At 41.6% G+C, this 21,995-nt stretch overlaps 1 protein-coding gene across 9 annotated transcripts in view; it reads right to left on the bottom strand.

Annotated features, from left to right (window-relative positions):
* PAG1 (phosphoprotein membrane anchor with glycosphingolipid microdomains 1) overlaps window positions 1-21,995 on the bottom strand; it is a 141,753-nt gene that overhangs the window by 27,327 nt on the left and 92,431 nt on the right. The gene's annotated exons all lie outside the window — the stretch shown is intronic.

Genomic DNA, 21,995 nt, shown 5'->3' with positions numbered 1-21,995 from the left:
ATATTTTAAGACTTTTAGATTTTGAAAAACAGAGTGCTATATCAAATTAACAATGATCTCTCGTCAGAGATGCCTTGTTTAAAGAACATTTGCTTTGCACAATTCTAGAACATTCTCACTTAAACAGCCTTTAACTTCATCTCAAGATTCATGAATAAAGTCAGCAAATAAATATTTTTGTCATGATAATTCATCAAAACTCAAAACATTTTTTTTTCATGAAAAAGACGGTTGATGTTTGCATTTCCATTTGCTTCCCTAACAGACCTGGGACTGTTATGTAGCTATCAATGAGCATCTACATCAAGCCAGCACCTGGGGAGCTTACGGAGTCACTGTGGTTCAGCGAGACCAGATTTTCTCCAGGTGAAACATTTCACATTTATTTCAATATTTAAAGGTGACAAGTAATAAAAAGATGGAGAAAAAGAAATTTTATCTGCAAGCATGCAGAGAGATTTCTAGATGAAGTCGATTGCTTTCTATATGGCCTTGAACCAACATGAACACTTCTTAATGCTCTATAAATAAATAAATTACAACTTCCTGGGTAATACAGAACTTCTTTCTTCCTGTGTTGGTTATATATTACACCTATAAACACTACATGCATACAGTAATGTATGGTCAAATTGCCTTTGCCTGTTTGCCCCTGGACAGCTATAACTGAGTGAAAATCACCAGCACTTCTCTTATGATTTGTTGAAACAATGAATAATTCACTTTAAACTTAGACTACAAATTGGCACCACAAGTTATTAAAATGCATTCAAGCACATGAATGATGGGGACCTATGAATATATATGAAATACATTTTTATATCCAGATCCAGGTTCATGCATAACACATTTTAGGAGGTACAAAAGATGTCTGTTGTGCAGGAGTTTGTGTGTTCCTTCTTTCCTTCACTCATTCATTCATACAATGATTTAATCAATGTCTATTTATAAAGTTCCCAGTTCTTAGAAAATAGTTTGCTGAGTGAATTATTCAAAAGGCACATATCTATCCAGCAGGCCCCTCTCTCCACCTCTGGTACACGTTTCTCTTTTCTCTTTCTCTCTCTCAACAGGGGGAGGCGACAGAATATAATGAATTATGTGGTGCTCCAACTAGCAGAACAGTGTGGGGAGAAAAAGGGTGAAAGCAGATTATTACCAGCTACTGAATAAAGGATGTAACTCAGAGAAAATGTGTCAAAACTCCCGGATCACTCCCCTTCAACCAGAATTTGCAGAAAAGCTACTGACAGAAATGCTTTTTTACAAAAGTTCTCATCGTGGACAAAAAAAATCTCACAGGGAAAAGCAAGATCATCATCTGGTACTGCTTCTGAGTCAGATTATCAATACATTGTACCCCTAAGGGCAAGGGCTCCAATTGTGTGGGCAGCTTCCACCTCTCAGGAACCTCTATGTGCAACTCGACCAGGAGCCACACAGGTCACAGCTGCAGTGTCAGTGCAGCAGGAGCACCTCCCCTTGCAGGGGCCAGTGGTGTGCGGGGGTCTACACACACATGACCTCCCTCCCAGTGGGACTGTTCCAGTTTTAGAGAAGGTCTGCACCACCGGTACTCTCGTCTCCTGGTCTCTTTCTCTTTTTGGTCTTCTGTTTCCATAATTCTCCTGCCCATTTCTTCTCTGGTCATCTCCTTCTTAAATTTTCGTGGCTTATCTGCTGTTGAGACGTGACTGCCTCCCCCCACCAACCCCGTGTGTGTAGACGGACTCTCCCCACCATGTGTGTAGATGGACTACCCCTCCCGTGTGTGTGTTGATGAACTGAGCCCCCCAGTGTGTGTAAATGGCCTACTTCCCCCTCTTTCCCCACCGTGTGTGTAGATAGACTACCCCCTTCCCCCCGCCCCATTTGTGTAGATGGACTACTCCCTCCCCCCACCGCGCATGTAGATTACCCCCTCACCGCGTGCAGATGGACTGCCCCTCCCCCGTGTGTGTAGATGTACACATGTGTATGACTTCCACATTCCTCCCTCTTGGTGGGGATGAGACTGGAAGCCCTGTGTGGATGGTCCAGGGCTTTCCAAGAAGTGGAATGGACTTTCCCCCCAAGGCTGGACCCTCCTGCACTGATTTCACTGAACTTAAATGCAGTGCTCAGGGTTCTTTCGTGGAGTTCATTTTGAGCAGGGCGGGGCATCGGTGTCCTTCCCTGAGACTCAAGGCTTCTCTCAGGATTAGCGACAGAGAGAGAGAATGAGGACAGCGAGGCACAGGGTCCAGGAAGTAAGAAGTCACCCTGAAAAGGAAGGGCCCCTGAAGGAGCAAGGGTTTTCTATATCATACACTGTGCACCTTTACCAACCAGGTTCACGTGGAAAAGATAATCCAAGGCTGCGGAGTCCCTGATGTTGCTACTGGCCTTGGGGACCAGCTAATTTTCTGCTAATTCCTATATCAAGTAAGATGTTTCCTGAGCATCCAGAATCAATCCACACCAGCAGAAATACATGAACAATTTGGGGCGATCTCTCATGATTTTTTCAAGGAGATATTTAAGCCTATTTCTCTCCATCCTGTTCCTACCTGTCTCAATAAAATTGCATTCAATTATAGAATACTGTTTCTTCAAAGTTAAAAAATATCCCGTTGTCAGACCACATGTGTAAATATTCTATGAGTTATTCAACATAGAGCAAAGGACGACCATTCACCGTGCCTCAACAAACATTTATTACAGCACCTGAATGCCCCACTAAGATGTGTTGCAAAAGATCATAATACTAATGAAATAGCAGATTTAGTTTAATAGTTGTACATCAATTTTTTTTGTTTCAGAATAGGTTTCACCATTGGCTGCACTGATGTACAATCATGACCAGTGACTGTAATTTAATGCATGATATTGACAAGAGGCAGTGGCATTTCGCCCACCCCGCAATTTTATATCATTTCAGACTACTGTGGGAAATTGTCATTTGGCCCTGAGAAAGGTCGATGCCTGAGTTTATAGGACTGCTTTTGGGGACTCTTTTAGAAGTAGGGTTGGATAACTATTTTGGACTAAAAGCTCCATAATCACTCATACTTTTGTATCCATTCCTTTCATGATTTTAATCAATAAGTGATTCAATCTTGAGAAAAACCGAGGGCCTTTTACTTTAAAAGCAGGTACCATTTTTAACCACAAGGGGACAGTATAATTCTATTCTCAGCCCTAATCAGCAGGCTCCTCCAGAACAGACCTCAGTTATTCTTTCTGTTGGTGCCTCTGCTGAGCCTTTTAACTGTCTTCATTAGCCTGGACTATCCGCCACCCCAATCAATTCCAACAAAAAAGAAAGCAAAAACCGGATGAAATGAATGAAAGTTGCAGCCCAACTACCAGCTATTTATTTCTTTAGCCAAACACATTTAACAGGTAGGTGCTCTGATCGCTGCAAATTCTGTATGATTTGGTGGAGCTGGGATGGCCGGTGAGATTAGCTATAGAAGCAGACGCTTAGTTGCCCTGAAGCCGGTTGAGGTCAGTAATGATGGTCATTACCATTTTACAGCTGTCCTAGTTGACTCATAATGAAGCATGTTGGAAACCACCTCTACATGACTCCTCACCAATGGCCGAAATAAGGAGGCCAAGGACCCATCGCCATGGGAACGCCTCCTTCCCGGGTCATCACCAGGTGTGGGAACCATGCGGTAAAATGCCACTTGACGAGCAACAGATTAACCAAACACCTAAATTCTCTGCTGGGCTTCTGTCCTGTGAAGCACGAGGGCAGATGCACAGGCTATGGAAGCCTGAATCTCTCCACTGAAGTCTCCGGTCTCCTGAAAGAGTCTTAAGCTCAAGTATTCAAATTCAGGTCAGTTTCTCTGCAGACCAAAGGGGCTCTGCTATAGGTAAGCTTTGTACACTGAACTCTGCGTGAGAGTCAAGCGGCTCTGCTGTAAACACAGAGCCACCTCAGAGAACGCCTACTGTCCACCAGGGCCCTGCTAAGGCCCAAGGGTCTCTGCCATACCAGTTGTTTCCAAGATATCCCCGCTTCTCTCTTTCCCTGAGTCGGGGGGGGAAACACACCCAAAGAGCGGAAGGTGGTAAAGGACCCCAAGGTAAGATTTTCTTTACGGTTTCCCGAATCATTTTACATCACTATGGAGCAGTATCTTGACATTTCTTCCTGCAGCAGCTTGAAGCACGAGAGAAAGGAACCTGAGAAGCCTTGACATCACCAAACTGGCCCTGCTGCCATCAAGGCTTGCTGCTGCTGTGGAAAGAGCCAGGCATTCATCCCAAGAGCGGATTATAAATCCTTCAGGCCATCTGTCAGCGTAACCTGATTTCTTCTTGTGCATATTAAACCTGTTGATCCCCATGGGAAATGGGAAATCAGACCCTTTGGGAGTGTGTGTGTGGCTGTCACTTGTCTTCAAAAATACATTAAACTTACATTACAGAAGTAACATAGTTTATTGCTTATCAAAGCTCTGCCGCCGTTTTGGTTTCTGCCTTCAGAAAAGCCAAAAGGCGAGTGACTTTGGTGGGTAAGGAATGCCTTCTAAGGTTGTTGTTCCTCCTATGCTGACTTGAAAACCAATTCCCAAGGTTCATTTTTTATTTTTAATGGTAAATCTCATGAGAGAACAGGAGAGGGGTCGGGGAGAGAGAGAGAGAGAGAGAGAGAGGGAGAGGGAGAAAATGATTCTGACAGACATGAGTGAGGAGTCCAGGTAAAGGGTCTTCTATTTGCATAAGCAAGTCTTAATGGGCTGTTTCACAAAGTGTGCAGTTTGAACTTTAGGCTCTGTTTCTTCCTGCCTTGCATGTTTGCTCATCTGATCTGAATTAAAAGTTCCTTGAGGGCAGGGATATATCCATCTTGTATCCCACCACATTCTCAGCATCTCCATGAGCTGGCAAATAGGAGCCAGTCAAGAAATTTTTACTGAATACATGTTTCTGAGAAAGGAGGATTCCCAAGCTGACTCTCAAAATGCAAGTTTAATGAATAATTTATTAGGTAAGGGAGAGAAGGAGAATAAAAGAGAAGAGCACATCAGGCAAACAGTTAAAAATTAAGCCAAGTATGTCTTAAGGCAAAACCTTAGCTCTGGAACAAACACAGCCACCTGCCTTTTTTGTACTGTCACCAAAGCGGCCTGAGGTCTCTTGAAAAAGGTCCCAGCACTGGAATTACTTGCTTCTCTGTACGTGAATTCTCACCACCCTTACCAGGTCTCCACACTGGCGATCTCAATGTGTCCCCAAGCTTGGCGTTCCTCTGGCCCCTTCTCAGCGATGACACGTCACGCCTTCCTCCTCTCCTAGGAATCTGATACACACCTCTCTCTTCCCTCCCTCACAGTCCTAGGCTTTACATTTCTCAAAGGAAAGGGGAGCCTTAACTGTTCTTGGCCGTCTTCGCACATTTTCATCTGATGGAAGCCTAACCATCCCTCAGGTCTCAGATTAAACGTCACTTCCTTGGAGCAGCTTTTCTGATGCTGTTTCCCCCTCCCCAGTTTAGTTTAGGCCCCCTGCCTTTTTTTTTTTTTTTTTTATTGATTGATTGCTTGATTACTATGTTGGGTCTTCGTTTCTGTGCTAGGGCTTTCTCTAGTTGCGGCAAGCGGGGGCCACTCTTCATCGCGATGCGCGGGCCTCCCACCATCGCGGCCTCTCTTGTTGTGGAGCACAGGCTCCAGACACGCAGGCTCAGTAGTTGTGGCTCACGGGTCTAGTTGCTCCGCGGCATGTGGGATCTTCCCAGACCAGGGCTCGAACCCGTGTCCCCTGCATTGGCAGGCAGATTCTCAACCACTGCACCACCAGGGAAGCCCCCCCTGCCTTTTTTTTTTACAAGCTTTTCCCTTCATAGCATCACTCAAGAGTAGAGTGATGAAGCCCTTTGTATGTCTCTTCCACTGGTCCAAGCTCCAAGAGGGAGGCTGTGGAGAGACGTATCTTGTTCACAGCTGTAGTCCTAGTGTGTGGCACACAGTAGGCACTTAATACATAAGTTGAATGAATTAATAATGAGTAAATAATTCCGAGGATCCAAGAGGAGGTGGATACTGACTTGGACTTCAGAGACGGAAAGATATAGAAGAAGAAATTCTTTTTCTCAGTCTTCTCAAACAACGCTGAAATTTCTCGGGGATGTGAGGGGTTCCAGAAGCTGGATTGCCTGCTTGACTAGCTGGTGGGGAAATCTCCATGGTGCTGCCTCCATCCTACACATGATCAACTGGCCTCTCTCCACGTTCCTCTCAGGGTCCTAAAGGGGCCCAGTGTATATCAGTTTTGACTCATAGGCTTGAAATTAAAAAAAACCACGGCCATCCCCACCATGTTCATAACCCCCAGGTGTCCGCCCATCTGGGACAAGAGCAGACAGGTGAGGACATGGGAGCCACGCCATCTTTCTGGCAGGCTCAACATCACGCGGTCGTGACTTGTTTCCGGCACCAGAGAGAAGGCTCACTCTCCTCCGATTCGCTCACTGCTCACTGCCAGCCATGGCATCATGGGTCCCCCTTCCAAGGGAACTAGCGCACTTTGCAGCCCTGGCACCGTCTTCTTCGCTGGAGTCCGGTGGGGATGTGGTGTTTACACACAGGCCAGTTTACTGAGATGGGACTTTTATTTATTTTTATTGTAAAAATTTGTTTTCTTGAAGTATAGTTGATTTACAGTGTTGTGTTAATTTCTACTGTACAGCAAAGTGATTCAGTTATACATATATATATACATTCTTTTTCCTATTCTTTTCCATTATGGTTTATCACAGGATACTGAATATAGTTCCCTGTGCTATACAGTAGGACCTTGTTGTTTATCCATTCTATATATAATAGTTTGCATCTGCTAACCCCAAACTCCCAACCCACCCCTCCCCCAGCCCCCTCCCCCTTGGCAACCACAAGTCTGTTCTCTATGTGAGGTCAGGACTCTGTTAAGCACTGCTTTGCCCTGTTTTTTATTCGGCTTCTGATGCATGGGTGATTCAGACACTTTTTAAAAAAATAGTAGTAAAAGACTTAACCAAAAAAACAAAACAAAACAAAAAAACCCCCCAAAACCTTCAGTGTCTTTGCTGAGAGGTTCAGAAATTTACCATGTGACATAAATGCCTCTCAAATCCTCCACTCATGGACCATGATATTTAAAAGATCAGATTCATTTTAACACTTGAACTGTGGTTGGACACTAATTACAAATGCTCCAGTATCTGTCACATCCCACTTAGCTTTTACCAAGCCCTCACCTAACAATGCTACCTCATGGAGATTGTACATCAAAGGATGCTTATTCTGGGAAAAGGAAACCTTCAGGATGGAAGAAGTGGAATTTCAGAGTTAGATAGCAATTTAAGCCACATCCCAGAGGAATCCCAGTTCGTAGTACTGGTTTCATTGTGAGTTAGATCAGCCACACCTTCTGATGTAGCCGGATGTAAGGCCTCTGAGGTAAGAGTTAACATTCTACCCAGGCACTAGCAAGAAGGTAGCGTGACTTATTACCCAGTGCTCAACACATCAAGGCCATCTTTAATTCTCATCTTTCCTACATTTAAAAAACATTAAGAATTCTTTACATCATAAAACTGGCCGACAAAATGCTTTTCATTGACTTCTAGAAAGCAAAACCATCCCTGCGAGTTACTTGCCGGTGTTCCCAGAAACTACTTAGGGAGACAGAGTGACAGCTTGATTGCAATGAGTCAGAACTTGTGTTTGAAAATGTAGGTACTCGGGGCTCACCCTCAAGGCTTTCTGCCAGGAGGGTGGGGGCAGCAGATGACTCAAGGAGTGTGACTCCCAAGCTCCTTATAGAGGAAGCGACAGGGCCACGGACCTTGTAGGGCAGAGCTCCGCCAGAGGTGGTTCTGGAGCCGAAGCCTCACCATCATCTGGGAACTTGTTAAAAATGCAGAATTCTGGGCCTTCTCTGAGGCTTATGAATCGGAAAGTCTGGGGTGAGGTCTGGCAGTCTCTGTTTTAACAAGCCCTCCAGGTGATTGTGATGCATGCCGAAACTGGAGAAGGCTGTTCTAGAATAGCACCTTACTGCCTCTGCAGATCACCTGGGGATCTTGTTAAGCGGCAGATTCTGAATCCTGCGTTTCTTTTCTTTTCTTTTTTTTTTCAGTTTTAATATTTTTTTTAACTGAAGTATAGTTGATTTACAATGTTGTGTTAATTTCTGCTGTACAGCAAAGTGATTCAGTTATACATATATTTGCATTCTTTTTTTCATATTCTTTTCCATTCTGATTTATCATAGGATATTGAATATAGTTCTCTGTGCTATACAGTAGGACCTTGTTTATCCATCCTATATATAAAAGCTTACATCTGCTGACCTCAGCCTCCCACTCCATCCCTCCCTCAACCCCCTTCCCCTTGGTAACCACCAGTCTGTTCTCTATGTTCCTGTGAATCCTGAATTTCTATTCGGCCCTCAGGGGAGGTCTAGGCTGCTGGTCTGAGGGCCATGTATGAATAATACTAGTGTAGATGTTCATCTTCCTTCAACTAGGGTTGAAGGGTCATTGAGCCAGATACCTGGGGCTGAAACTTGGCCTTCATCTTCCTTAAAGTTAGGTGAGATGAGGTCAGAGCTCCTGTGTCCTTGGAGCCTTCTTGATTCCCATAGAAGCACACAAACAAAAGGCTGCCCTTTACAGAGTCTAATGAGATGGCAGCTAGCGGACAAGTCACTGATGTGTGGAGGCACAGACCCGGCTTCTGCTCCATTCCTTCCCACTACATTGCTTCGTGGCCTGGAATGAGCCCGAACCTCCTGTGCCTCAGTTTATCCTTCTGGAAAGTGAGGTCATTTATAAAGTTTCTTTCCAGCTCTGAGATTCTATTATAAAAGTAGCCAGTGATTCCTAAGTTCTACAGCCCAAATCCAGAACTTTCCACACAAAGGGAAGTATTGACCCAGCAAGCACCGGAAATTCTCAGTGTGATCAATAGTTTCAACTCCCCAGGAAACACAGTCTTAATAATTCATGGGAAAACCTGATAGGGCCTCACCAGTCACACAGATGTCAAGAGGGGACACCACGGGCGGTCTTTACGGTCAGGGTCCAGCGCCGGAGCTCAATCCCGACACTCCCAGAAAATCAACAGCACATCTGGCAGCGACACCAGTCACAATGGCTGCAGAGCTGACGATGAGTCTCTTTATTTTCTCATTCACGTGTAGTTGATATATTTACACATTTTTAAAAAAAAATTTTTAAACTTTATTCTATAAATTTATTTATTTATGTCTGTGTTGGGTCTTCGTTGCTGTGCACAGGCTTTCTCTAGTTGTGGTGAATGGGGGCTACTCTTCGCTGCAGTGCGTGGGCTTCTCATTGCAGTGTCTTCTCTTGCTGTGGAGCACAGGCCCTAGGCACACGGGCTACAGTAGTTGTGGCACACAGGCTCAGTAGTTGTGGCTCATGGGCTTAGTTGCTCCGCAGCATGTGGGATCTTCCTGGACCACGGCTCGAACCCATGTCCCCTGCATTGGCAGGCGGATTCTTAACAGCTGCGTCACCAGGGAAGTCCCTATATTTACACATTTATGATCCATATTTATAAAAGCCTTTCAACAAAGTGTGAAGATCAAACCAAAGTATGCAGATAGGTGTGCACAGGTAACTTAGAGAGAAGATGCGGCTTCTGAGGCTTTTTAAAGGCATATGCCCCAACTTAGGAAAATCTTACAAAGACAGCAAGTCTGAAATGGATCCATCTAATTTCCAATCTCAATACTTGACAAGCCTGAGGAGATTCCAAATGTGACAGAACATTCTGGAGACTTTCTCTGTCTTTATTATTAAAGATGCTCAGCTCTTTGGGGGTGGCTTCATTCGTTTCTTGACTAATACCTCCAATGTTTCTTACTCTTTGACACTAAGGCACAAATTGTATTTTACTCTTTGACACTCAGTAATTCACTGAACAAATAATTGCTAAATACCTACTCTGTGCCAAGGACTGTTTCATCTTCTAATCACACCTTGAATATGAGATGACACTGGTCTGCTGCAATTCAGTTGCAAAATTCAACTGGCAAGAGGTGAAAAATCCTTAGAATTAAGTTCTGAATACAGAGATATATTTTGATCACAGATGAAAAACAATTTATTGTTGAATTCCAAGCATGGGAAGTCAGGGGAAAAAAAAGCCAGAAGTCCTTTCATTTCCACCATATTGCATGAGAAACAACATCTAGTCACAGTAATTGCAGCGTGATTCCGTTCAGCTTGACAGCAGAGGCGCCGTGGCATTGACGCAGCTGCAGTGCCCTTGAACTGATGTTGTTTCAAGCTGAGAACTGTCCTCATTGTGTCTGGTGGATTCCAAAGGCAGCCTTTGCATGAGTACGGGGTGGACAGGACCACCACCAGGGACCCACGCACCCACCCATCACAGTCAGGGTCAGCCAACTGCTGAGGATGCATCAGATTTCAAGGACCTGGGAGGGTACCTGTAGAGAGTACCCCCCCGTCCCCCCACCCCCGAATGGAAGAAAACTGCTTTCACTTTACAGTGAAAGCAAAGCTTAAAAAAACAAATATTCGTGCAAGAAGTGGCACAAGCATTTAAAATCCCATTAAGGCATAAATGACGGAACAGAGCAAGTCACCTAGTGAGGAAAAGGGAGGGAAGGAGAAGGTGAGAGGGCTGAGGCCAGAGCGCAGATACACTGTGCATGGAGGGAGGCAAGGGGAACAGACTCGGAGGACTTTTCTGGTAATTTTTTTCTGCTGTACCACTTTGTCTACAGCTGGCTTTACTCCATGGGGTACTTTGGGAGTTTAAGAATGACATGTGTATGTACATGTCTACGTACTTCAGCACATTTATTTTCTTCTTCTCCTTTGCCCACTTTAGGGAAGATAACACTCTGTTGACAGAGATGGGGAGATGTGTATAACAGAATGGCAACCCCTGTGGAGATTCTGTTCTTACAAGGTGTGACATGACTAAACATGAAACTCAACAATCAGAACCTGTCACATTCTTTGTAAGAGGTCTGTGTTCATTACAATGGCCATTAATATCATGGACAGCCAAAAACATCTTGAACTAGATACAGAAGGCAATATGGAGTATGTAAGAAGATGTGGTAAGAAAATGTGGTGTATATACATGTACGTATATTATATGTACACACACACAATGAAATATTACTTAGTCATAAAAAAGAATGAAATATTGCCACCTGCAGCAACATGGATGGACCCAGAGAATATCATACCAAGTGAAGTAAGTCAGACAGAGAAAGACAAATATTACATAATACCTCTTATATGCAGAATCTAAAAAATAATGCAAATGAATCTATATACAGAACAGAAACGGACTCACAGACCTAGAAAACAAACTTACGGTTACCAAAGGGGAAAGCAGGAGTTGGGGGGAGGGATAAATTAGCAGTTTGGGATTAACAGATACACACCACTATACGTAACATAGATAAGCGGCAAGGATTTACTGTATAGCAGAGAGAAGTGGAAAATAATCTGAAAAAAAATATAACTGAATCCCTTTGCTGTACACTTGAAACTAACACAATACTGTAAATCAACTATATTTAAATTTTAAAAAGTTGTTTCCAAAAATAAAGGCGGAATATTACTTAGCCATAAAAAGAAACAAAATTGAGTTATTTGTACTAAGGTGGATGGACCTAGAGTCTGTCATACAGAGTGAAGTAAGTCAGAAAGAGAAAAACAAATACTGTATGCTAACACATATATATGGAATCTAAAAAAAAAAAAAAATGGTTCTGATGAACGTAGGGGCAGGACAGGAATAAAGACGCAGACATAGAGAATGGACTTGAGGACACGGGGTGGGGGGAGGGTAAGCTGGGACGAAGTGAGAGAGTAGCATTGACATATATACACTACTAAATGTAAAATAGATAGTTAGTGGGAAGCAGCTGCATCACACAGGGAGATCAGCTCCATACTTTGTGACCACCTAGAGGGGAGGGAGATGCAAGAGGGAGGGGACATGGGGATATATGTATACATATAGCTGATTCACTTTGTTATACAGCAGAAACTAACACAACATTGTAAAGCAATTATACTCCTATAAAGATGTTTAAAAAAATTAAAAAAAACATAAAGGCAATATGGAATAAACTGTAGGGTCTTGAGTAGAGACATGACAGGATAGAAGAGTATCTCATTTGTGAGCAGAATATTTTCTCAACTTCAGTGGATGAGTGTTTTGACTGTGGCCCTACCGAATAACTAGCCTTGACTGGTATCAAAGGGCACGGCCTCCAGGTCCCTCCATCTATCAGCCCCATTGGTTTCATTTGGCTTCCTTCCCAGGCCACGTGAGAGCATCAGCCATTGCAGAGATGCCCCCCAAACCACTTCAGTCCTGCTCACAACCCCTGGGGCACTTGTTACACTGCTGATGCCCAGGCCTGACCCTCAGATATTCTGATATAATAGAGCTGGAGTGGAGCCCAAGAATCTGTATTTTTAACATGTGTCCTAAGTGATCCTAAAGTAAGTAGTTCGCTGAAAACTCCAGGCTCTGAATTTGTTACGAGTCCTACAGGAATCCCAGTGAGGTGGAAGTTACTCATCTTAAAGTCTTTAGAGGATCAGAATTACTCAGAACTGACATATCATTTGGCCAGGGGAATCACTGTAGCAGGAATTAGGAAAGTGTGAGAGGAAACGTCTGTGTAAACGTGGTTCCTACAAGCTGTATCATTTTCATTGGTTCATCCTATGAAAGGAAAAATCTAATCCCATGTTGAGTCCCAGGGGGCAGGGGTAGTGAAACTCCGGGGAAATCCACTGGGAGATCTCTGCAGGGCATTTCTTCCCTTACAATGCCACGTAGCTAATGTGATTATAAGACCTAATGAACTGAGACTAATGCAGTTTTGAAAATCTTCATAGCTAATGAAAAATCACATCTTCTCCCTCAAGATTTCCCTTTTTTTTTTTTTTTCTGTTTGTAGATCATGAATGAAATGAAGTCATGGGTGAAGGCTGTGTTTATGAAGTCTTTATAATTTGGAGAGTTTGATATTTTGAATGTCACAGTGGTTTCCAAGTGGAAGGGTCACATTTGGAATTTACATTATATGCCACAGTATTAAGAACTTTTTGGAGAGACCTAGAATATGGATTTATAACACTGATATTTAAAAGAGAGTCTTTCCCCCCTGCTGAGTTCAAAGCATTTTGTACGTCAGGTCAGGTTGTCAAGGTAGCCACTCTGCCCCAATTTCCTTTTTTTTTTGGAAAGTAGAGAGCAAGAAAACGAGAGCTAATATCAGGATATGGCTTTGACATGCCCCCCACTCAGCACTTCTCTATCCTATGTTTTCACCCCTTTTGGGGAAGGAACACTTCAAAGGCATTAAATTGAGATAGGAGAATGGCCTATGGTGAAGTAGCATATTGGGGGAGGCACATCTTAGAGGCACGCTGTGGTAAATTCAGGAAGAGGTGCCAGCCACCTCTACCTGACTATCCAAGTTACTCAATTTTTTTTTTTTTTAATTTTATTTATTTATTTATTTATGGCTGTGTTGGGTCTTCGTTTCTGTGCGAGGGCTTTCTCTAGTTGCGGCAAGCGTGGGCCACTCTTCATCGCGGTGCGCGGGCCTCTCACTATCGCGGCCTCTCTTGTTGTGGAGCACAGGCTCCAGACGTGCAGGCTCAGTAGTTGTGGCTCACGGGCCTAGTTGCTCCGCGGCATGTGGGATCTTCCTGGACCAGGGCTCGAACCCGCGTCCCCTGCATTAGCAGGCAGATTCTCAACCACTGCGCCACCAGGGAAGTCCCAAGTTACTCAATTTTAACTTTCACTTGTTAATAAAAGAAACACAGGTATTTATGGAGTATAATGTAAATCTAGTAAGAACTTAAAAGAAGGAATATGGGAACTCAAAGAAATTTTGCACATGGAATCAAAAATTTGAGTTCACTCTTCTCTGCCACTGAGGCTTTGAGAGGCTCTGGTTGTGCTAAGAGCATAAACTAGAGCATATGAGTGATACCTCCTAGAGGTGTGGGGTAGGCACTGCATAGCCGTCATAGCAGCTCTGTAGACGCACACTATGGAAGTAGCACAGTGGAATTTGATCCTGAGAAGGTCACTGTTGAATTATTTCTCATGCCTCTATTACAGGAAAACTTCAAGAAAAATATACTTACAAAATGGAACAAGAAGGTGTGTTTTCAGGACAAAAAAACCCATTTAGAAAAATCAGAGTAGTCAATGACACCTAGTTATTGCTATTCAGTTATTGCTGAATTTAGTTATTTAGTTATTGCTATTATATATTGCTATATAAATCAGTATTATCATTTTAATTTATTGGATTAGATAATCTAAGCCAAGTGGCTTCATTCCAGTTTTTTTGTAAGCAATTATTTCTAATGCTTATGTGATTTCTCAACACTAATTATAAAACAATATATTATTATATTTTAAATTTAAGAGAAAGAGTCAGTCTTTTTTACATTACTCTTTTTTAAGCCTTTCTCCAAACCCTTTGAAATCCTACTTTATTTTACTTCCTAATGCATTGTCATATTATAATACATCAGGAACAAACAAATTTTAGGGACAACTGGTCTACCAGCAGTCACTGACGTGCTGTGTTTCATCTTACTGAGAACATGATTAAGAACAGTCTTAGATGTCCTGCAACATTCACTAATCTACCACAAGTCTCTGATTCTGTTAACACCAAGGGGAAGGATTTCAGCATAGTCCCCAAACTAGTATTGATAATACTCTCTCAGACTGTGTCATAGTACTACCATTGTAAGATCAGACAGGGCAGGGAGAGGCTGAAAAATCAAATTCCAATCTTTCACATTATTAACCAAGTTGTAATCTGATGCCATTTCCCCTAATTTATTATTGGATATGGCTTTTCGATGAATCGGAGGATACCCTCTTGCCAATGTTAACTGGAATATGAATATCCTCCATATTGTAGCTGACACTATTCTATTGTCATGAGCTGGGGGGTAGACTGGATAGCAGCTGAACCCACTGACTAATTAATGTCATAAAAAGGTAGCTATTATGAAATATTAACAAAAGGAACTGTCATGATTTATTTTTCTGTATTTTTTGGTAAAACTACTAATGACATTGTTCTATTGTGTAGTGCATAAAGCATTGTGTGATAAACTCAGAGATTTTAGTGCTTGGAAGGTGGTTTTTTTTTTATCCTGATAAGTTAGTTTGCTTTTTTTTTTTATAGTGACTAAACTATACATACAAAAATCATACTTCCTTTTCTCTGGCTGGAAGCTGAACGCTGTAATTATCCTTCAATTATAGCAATTACCTTAGTCTAGCTGTTTCTTCCCTCTCTCTACACCAACCCCAATTACAAGTTTTTGATTTCACACATTTTGAAGAGTCTTATGTATGTGTCTTTATTATAACAACCTCAATATTTCTTAGAAACAGATCTTCATTTCTAAATATTGTATATATGAAGCTTTAAATTTAACTGTCATTTACTATTCCTTTATAGATTTTAAAAGCTTTCAATGTCCAGATACATTTTTAAAAAGCAGAGGATGAAAGAAGGAAGAAGGAAGGAAGGAAAAGAAGAATTTCCCACTAAACTAATCTTTGGGATCATAAGTTCTGATCTCTACTCTAAGGAAATAATGAAAGAAGTATTCAGATGATATATGAGATGCAAAGACTAAGGTGATTAAAATCAAACCAACTTTATCCTAAAGGCTACAGAGAATTATTAAATTCCTCTGAATTAGATTAGAATTTTCAACCCTGGCTATACATTACAATCACTTGGTAAACTTTTTACAATATACCAATGCACAGGCCTAACCCCAGAAACTGGCTTAATTGAGCAGGAATTAGGTCTGGACATTTATTGCTGTAAATGTGTCCTCAGAGCATTTGAATGTATAGTTTGTCTGAGAATCACTTAGCTAGACTATTCATTCATATTTCTAAGCTTTCAACTGACAAACGCTACTTCATTTTATTTCTTACATTATTGGAACATAGCATAGTCAGGATATGACAATATAAGACAGATACAGTTCACTGTTCCTCTTCCCATACAAGTCCACACTGGGCACCATGCAAACCAACCTTTTTGCAGCACATGTATAACCTCAGAGTGCAGACCCAAACAGAGCATGTATAGTCTATTCCAGAAGGTAGTATCTAACCTTGCAACATAAAGACACAGACTCAGAAGATATGGACATTGAGCCATGTTCTTTGACTGTCTGCTAGATTAGGTCTACATATTTATCTCTGCATCCCTCAAAATACTAATCTAAAAGTTGTATGGCTAAATATAATTCACTAGATAAGTTTAAATAGCATTATTTTAAAGTATTTTCTTTTTATTTTCTTTCTTTTTTTATTTTATATTAGAGTATAGTTGATTTTTAACAACTAATGTTGTTAGTTTTGGGTGTACAGCAAAGTGATTCAGTTATACATATACATATATCCGTTCTTTTTCAGATTCTTTTCCCATATAGGTTATTACAGAATATTGAGTAGAGTTCCCTGTACTATACAGTAGATCCTTGTTGATTATCTATTTTATATATAGTAGTGTGTATTTGTTAATCCCAAACTCCTAATTTATCCCTCCCCTCCAGGTTTCCACTTTGGTAACCATAAGTTTGTTTTCAAAGTCTGTGAGTCTGTTCCTGTTTTGTAAATAAATCCATTTGTATCATTTGTTTAAGATTCCACATATAAGTGATATCATATATTTGTCTTTCTACGTCTGACTTACTTCACTTAGTATGATTAAAATATTTTCAAAGTAAACATTTCAACAAGAAATACAAAAAATCTCCTGGTCTAATGTCACTAGTTCTCACATACTGTTTTTAGGTTGCATGTCAAAGCTGATGTAAACACTCATTATGTCTCCACTTACAAAATGATCCATAATTCTTAGAGGTAAAGAATGTACTAGAAATCAATACATTATTATGACAATACCTTTCTTTATGCTTTAGGCAACTTGAACTTTTCTCTTGATCTTCATTGCTTTAACGGACACGATACTCTGTTCAGGTCAGTTTGACAAACAATTAACTGAAGGACTACCATGGGCGAGGCGGGCCCAACCCCTTCAGCCTCAGCTGCTTCCTTAGCCTCCTTGGCCATGACCTTCCAAACCCACAGGCTATTTCTTTCTAGCTCTTGGATGTATTGAGTTTGTCCTCACCTTTTTGTACTAGCTGTTTACCTACTGGAATGATCATTTTTCAGGTCATCACACAGCTGGTTCCCCTTCCTTTTTTTCATCCTGTTCAAACATCATGTTCTCAGAGAAGCCTTCTCTGCCAGCCTTTCTGTAGCCCTCTCGTGCACCCCCAACTCAGCCTTATCCCATTGCCCCCTCTTCCTTTCCTGTTACCCCATCTGAAAGCATCTTATGGATTGGCCTTTGTGTTCATAGTCGGAGGATGCTCTCTAGAACATAACCTCCATGAGCACAGGCCCTTTGTCCGGGCAGCTGTAACTCCAGCACCTACAACGGTGGTGTGCACTAAGTATTGATGGAGTGAATGAACACACGCCTTTGCGGTTTTATCAAGAGTAGTTCCAAAAATAGTCCTGTACTCCTTAAGGTTGAAACTACTGAACAGATAATAAATGAGTGTACAGTTGCAATTTTAACCTATAGTTCCCCACACAATATGCATGTGTTGGGATTTTAATTGGACCCACAGTGCCAGCCACTTTCGCACAGAAGGTGATTTGTACCCTGTGCCTTCGCTGGCTCTCGGTTTCTGCCAGAGAGAGCTTCTCTTTTTCGCAGTCTTGGCTGTTCCTTTCAATTCCCGGCAGAAAGCAGCTAGACATTAATGTCTGAAACTGCACTTCTAATGGTCTGTGGAGGTTTCTTGAGATCACTTTATTGGGGGTAACACCATGTTTATTTAGTGTAGGGTCCTCAGTCTACCATGGAAAAGTTCTTGGGTCTCTTGCTCTTGCTATTGTTCATTTCCATACATGTCTGGCTTGGGATGGGAGTTACGCTGCAAAAAGCATCCACTTAATGTTAGTGGGTTTCTCACAGCCTGGGATATTTTGTCGGTAGTAATCTTACCCTTCCATTATTACCACATGATACTAATAGGACTGGCCAGGAAATCAGCTGTAATGTCTTCAGGACAAATCCTCCTGACGCATGGAATCGACAGTTGGACACTACCTCTATTTCGAGGCGCTTCTCTTTGGTCTAGGCTAGCACTTTACGCCATATTAATACTGCACTCTGCCAGCCTTCCAAACATGTGCCTGTGTTTGCATGTCAGCTCTGTTCAGCATCTTTAGCATTTCAGTTTTCCATTCAGTATAGAAAAGTATATTTGATATCATTAACAAAATCCGCTACATTTGTATCTTGTGAAACATGCACAGTTTGGTGCCCTTGCTCAGAAAAGTCACCCAATAAATAAATATTAACTCCTTCTGCTGCTTTCCTTGCTATTTTAACAACTTACTTTATTCAAAAATATAAAGAAGAATCTGCATCTTTTAAAAAGTCAGTGTACCTAAAGTATTCAAATGTACTTCTAGTATCTGTTTATTTCTCTCTGTTAGCTAATTAGAGTTATGTTAAATTCAAACAATAAATTGTAATCATTATCAACATCTGAATCAGCTGCTTCAAATGCAGGAGGTCCAATGACAGGATAAAGTTCTAAGAGATGGTGGATCTTGCTTTAACCAAATCTAATATATATAAATTTGTATTCATAAAAGAGTGGCATTATGAAATAATATGAATATTTTCCAAAAATACTAATTTAAATAATGATCAATCCGAAATTCTTTAAAATATAATTCACTTTCAAATAGACTTTCACAGAAATTTACAGGAGCCTATGTAATGCCATACAGTAGGCCATAAACAGACACAAAGCCAACTCAGAACTAATGATTATTTCCCAGCACTGATACAAGGCTGTTCAACTATAGGGTTGGGGCTGATGGAAAACTGTAGTGGGTGAGTCAGGATGACCACACGTGAACACACTGATGAATCAATGCAGGGCAAAGAGGCACAGCCGGACACTGGGTTGTGTGATGGAAGACGAAGCATGAACTATGAAGCCTTTTTGCCAAAAATGTGAACCCGAGATGATTAAGCCTCCAGATGTCACCACCAGGCTTTTAGTTATTTATTTTCTTTTACTTCTATCACTTAACCAATCAAATAACAATCAAGGGTTTTGTCTACCCCTGTCAGTTAACTCACATTCACAAGATTGTGAGGTTTGTGCATAAGTTTCTGTATGTGACTATCTGTGTTAAAAAAAATCATTACAAATTTTGTACGTGCAGCTTGTGTAACTACCCATAATGACTGTCATCAGTGTGTCCATTAAAATGCCAGTGTATCGAATGGCAGGAAATGAGAATGACAAAGTCTGGCGGTAACTACACATTTGAGAAGACACTCCCAGAGCTTCCCTCCTCTCCCTGGTTGTGAAATACATGATCCTTGTTCTTTGAGGTTCAGTCTTAGGCCTTTTTCCTTATTTTGCCTCATATTTTCTTCCTGGTGTCTTATCCACATCCATGAGTTCAATTCTCTTCGGGCTGCCTTGATTCCCTATTTGTATCTCCAGACGAAGCCTTTATTCTGAGCCCTAGATTCCATATCCAGCTGCCAAGGGCCCTCCCCCCGCCCCAGCACCCGGCTAAGGCCCTCAGTCTTAGCACGTGTGCACGCTGGACTGGACTCTCCATCTTCCCTGCACACGGGTCGTCGTCCAGGATACCCTATCTCTGTGAATGGTGCTACCTTCAGCTCTCTGAGCAAGCTCGCATCCCAGGGTCTTCCCCTTTACCACCCCCTCAGTTTCCCCGCATATCCAATCCAACACACCAAGCCCTCTTGGTCTCATCTCCGAGATGACTTTCAAATCCATCTCTTCAATTAGTCCTTGTCTCTGCTTCACCAACGTCAACCCCCTAGTCAAGTTACCAGCATCTTTTGTCTTGGCTACTGCAGTCACCCTGCTGCCTTCCAATTTCTTCTTCAAACCCCAGCCAGAGGGATTTTTCCAAAAAGAAAATCTGATCATACCAAGCCCTCTGCTTAAAATCCTTTAATGGTTGCCCACTGATCAAAGGATAAAGAAAATAAAATCATATAAAGTAGGCTGCCACTTCCTGCAAATCCAGGCTTTGGCCTCCTTCCCTCCCTCTTCTCATTCTACTCTCTCACTGTCTCCATCCCACTCACTTGCTCCTTACCTGGAACCTCTTCAACTGCCCCAGCCCCTCCCTTAGTTAAGTTCTACCCCCCATCAGATGCCAGGGAGGCCTTCTCATGCACAAGGCCATTGCTCATTGCTATATGTGTTTCTCTTTCAGAACACCTCTTTTTCCTATGTCCACGTATTTGTGCCATAGGTTTGACTAATGTCTGCCATACCTTCTAGACTGTATGGAAACCCTATTATGAAATCACCCTTGAACTAATAGTCAGTAGACACTGCAGTCTGTCATCTGGTAGTACATGGCAATCTCTCCTCCAGTCATGCTTGAGTAATCTTGCTGAATCTGGTGACTCTGGTTTGTATTGGTTTTTGTTTATTTTTGTTTCCATAGTTAGTTGTGAAGTATGAGGTCAGATTTAAAAGAGGGCCCATTTGCACAGGGCCTGGGAAGTAATGCAAACACTGAGGCAGGCCAGGTTAACCATGGGGAAATATTTTCTGCTTCTCAAAGAAACATGTTTCTCATTTTTCTTTGAAGATATGATCTGCTCATTCTATCTTTTGTTTTTTCTTTACCTTAAGAAAACCACAGCACAAAAATAATGAGAAATGGTGACTGACCCTCAACTTGATGGTTGGGGAATGACAGAGCAGGGTGGGGACAAGAGCAAATTATTATTCCACACCCTCCAAGTTGGGTATTGGTTGCCATTCTTTTAAAAGACAAAAGGAACAAGTTCTATAGTCTTAAAATTTAGATGTATATAGATGTATGAAATAGAACTAATATTTAGGTTTTACTAATCATCTTCTAAAATCTGAAGGATGAAATAGATTATGCTTGCTAAATATTTGGATGGTGTTCATTGGAATAGGGTTTCCAACAGCTCTCAAGACATGTGCTTAATATAACATGTTTAATATACTGTAAATCCTTTATAGTAACAATATTAAAAACCTTAGACTGTCCAGGGATCTTTGAGATTGAGTTCAACACATTTGCATTTAATTTTTATTTATAAAAAAGTAATTGCAGTAATTTAAGATATTTGCAAGGTTTGCAAGGGTAAATTTTTCTCATCTTGGATTCAGAAACCTTTATACAAGTTCTAGTTTGGCAAACAAATGTCAAAAATATGGATTCCCCTTAAAGATATTATGTATAAATAAAGCCATCAAATTTAGAAGAGCAAGCCCCAGATGGTCTAGCAGCATCAACAAAAATCACTTTCCTTGCCAATGTGAATTTCATAAAGCAGAAATCATTCTTAGGCACACAGAGACAGACACATCAAGTCCACGAATACTTATGGCCATACGCTAGGTACCAGTTAGGTACTTTATTATGTGGCCCATAAAACAGGACTTTAAAAACAAACACTGAGTGTTCAAAATGAACTGTTTACTCTTTATGGAAAGAGTGACCGTACTCTTGTGTTTTAGAGGGAGACAGGGTGGTGAGTACACACGGGACCGGTGGGATTTAAAAGCACAAGCAAGGCCATCAGCAAACCTGTTTGGATTGGGCTGCTTTGAACATCTTAACTTATATTGGCTTTTTCTTTCTGATAATCTATTTAACCTAAATATCTGGGATTCAGTATTTGGGACTACGAATGTGACAGAACTGCCTTGTAAGCATAAGTGTCTTTGTATGATCAGGATTAATGGAATAGGAACTGAGGCTTATAGAGTTTCAGTAGGTACCCATCCCCACTGCCAGCCCTGACTCCCCATCACTCAGAGAGAAAGTGAGAGAAATGAGGAT

The sequence above is a fragment of the Balaenoptera borealis genome (assembly GCF_965194805.1).
Source record: "Balaenoptera borealis genome assembly, chromosome: 17".
Classification (NCBI taxonomy): domain Eukaryota; kingdom Metazoa; phylum Chordata; class Mammalia; order Artiodactyla; family Balaenopteridae; genus Balaenoptera; species Balaenoptera borealis.
This window is presented reverse-complemented; position numbering and strand designations above follow the sequence as displayed.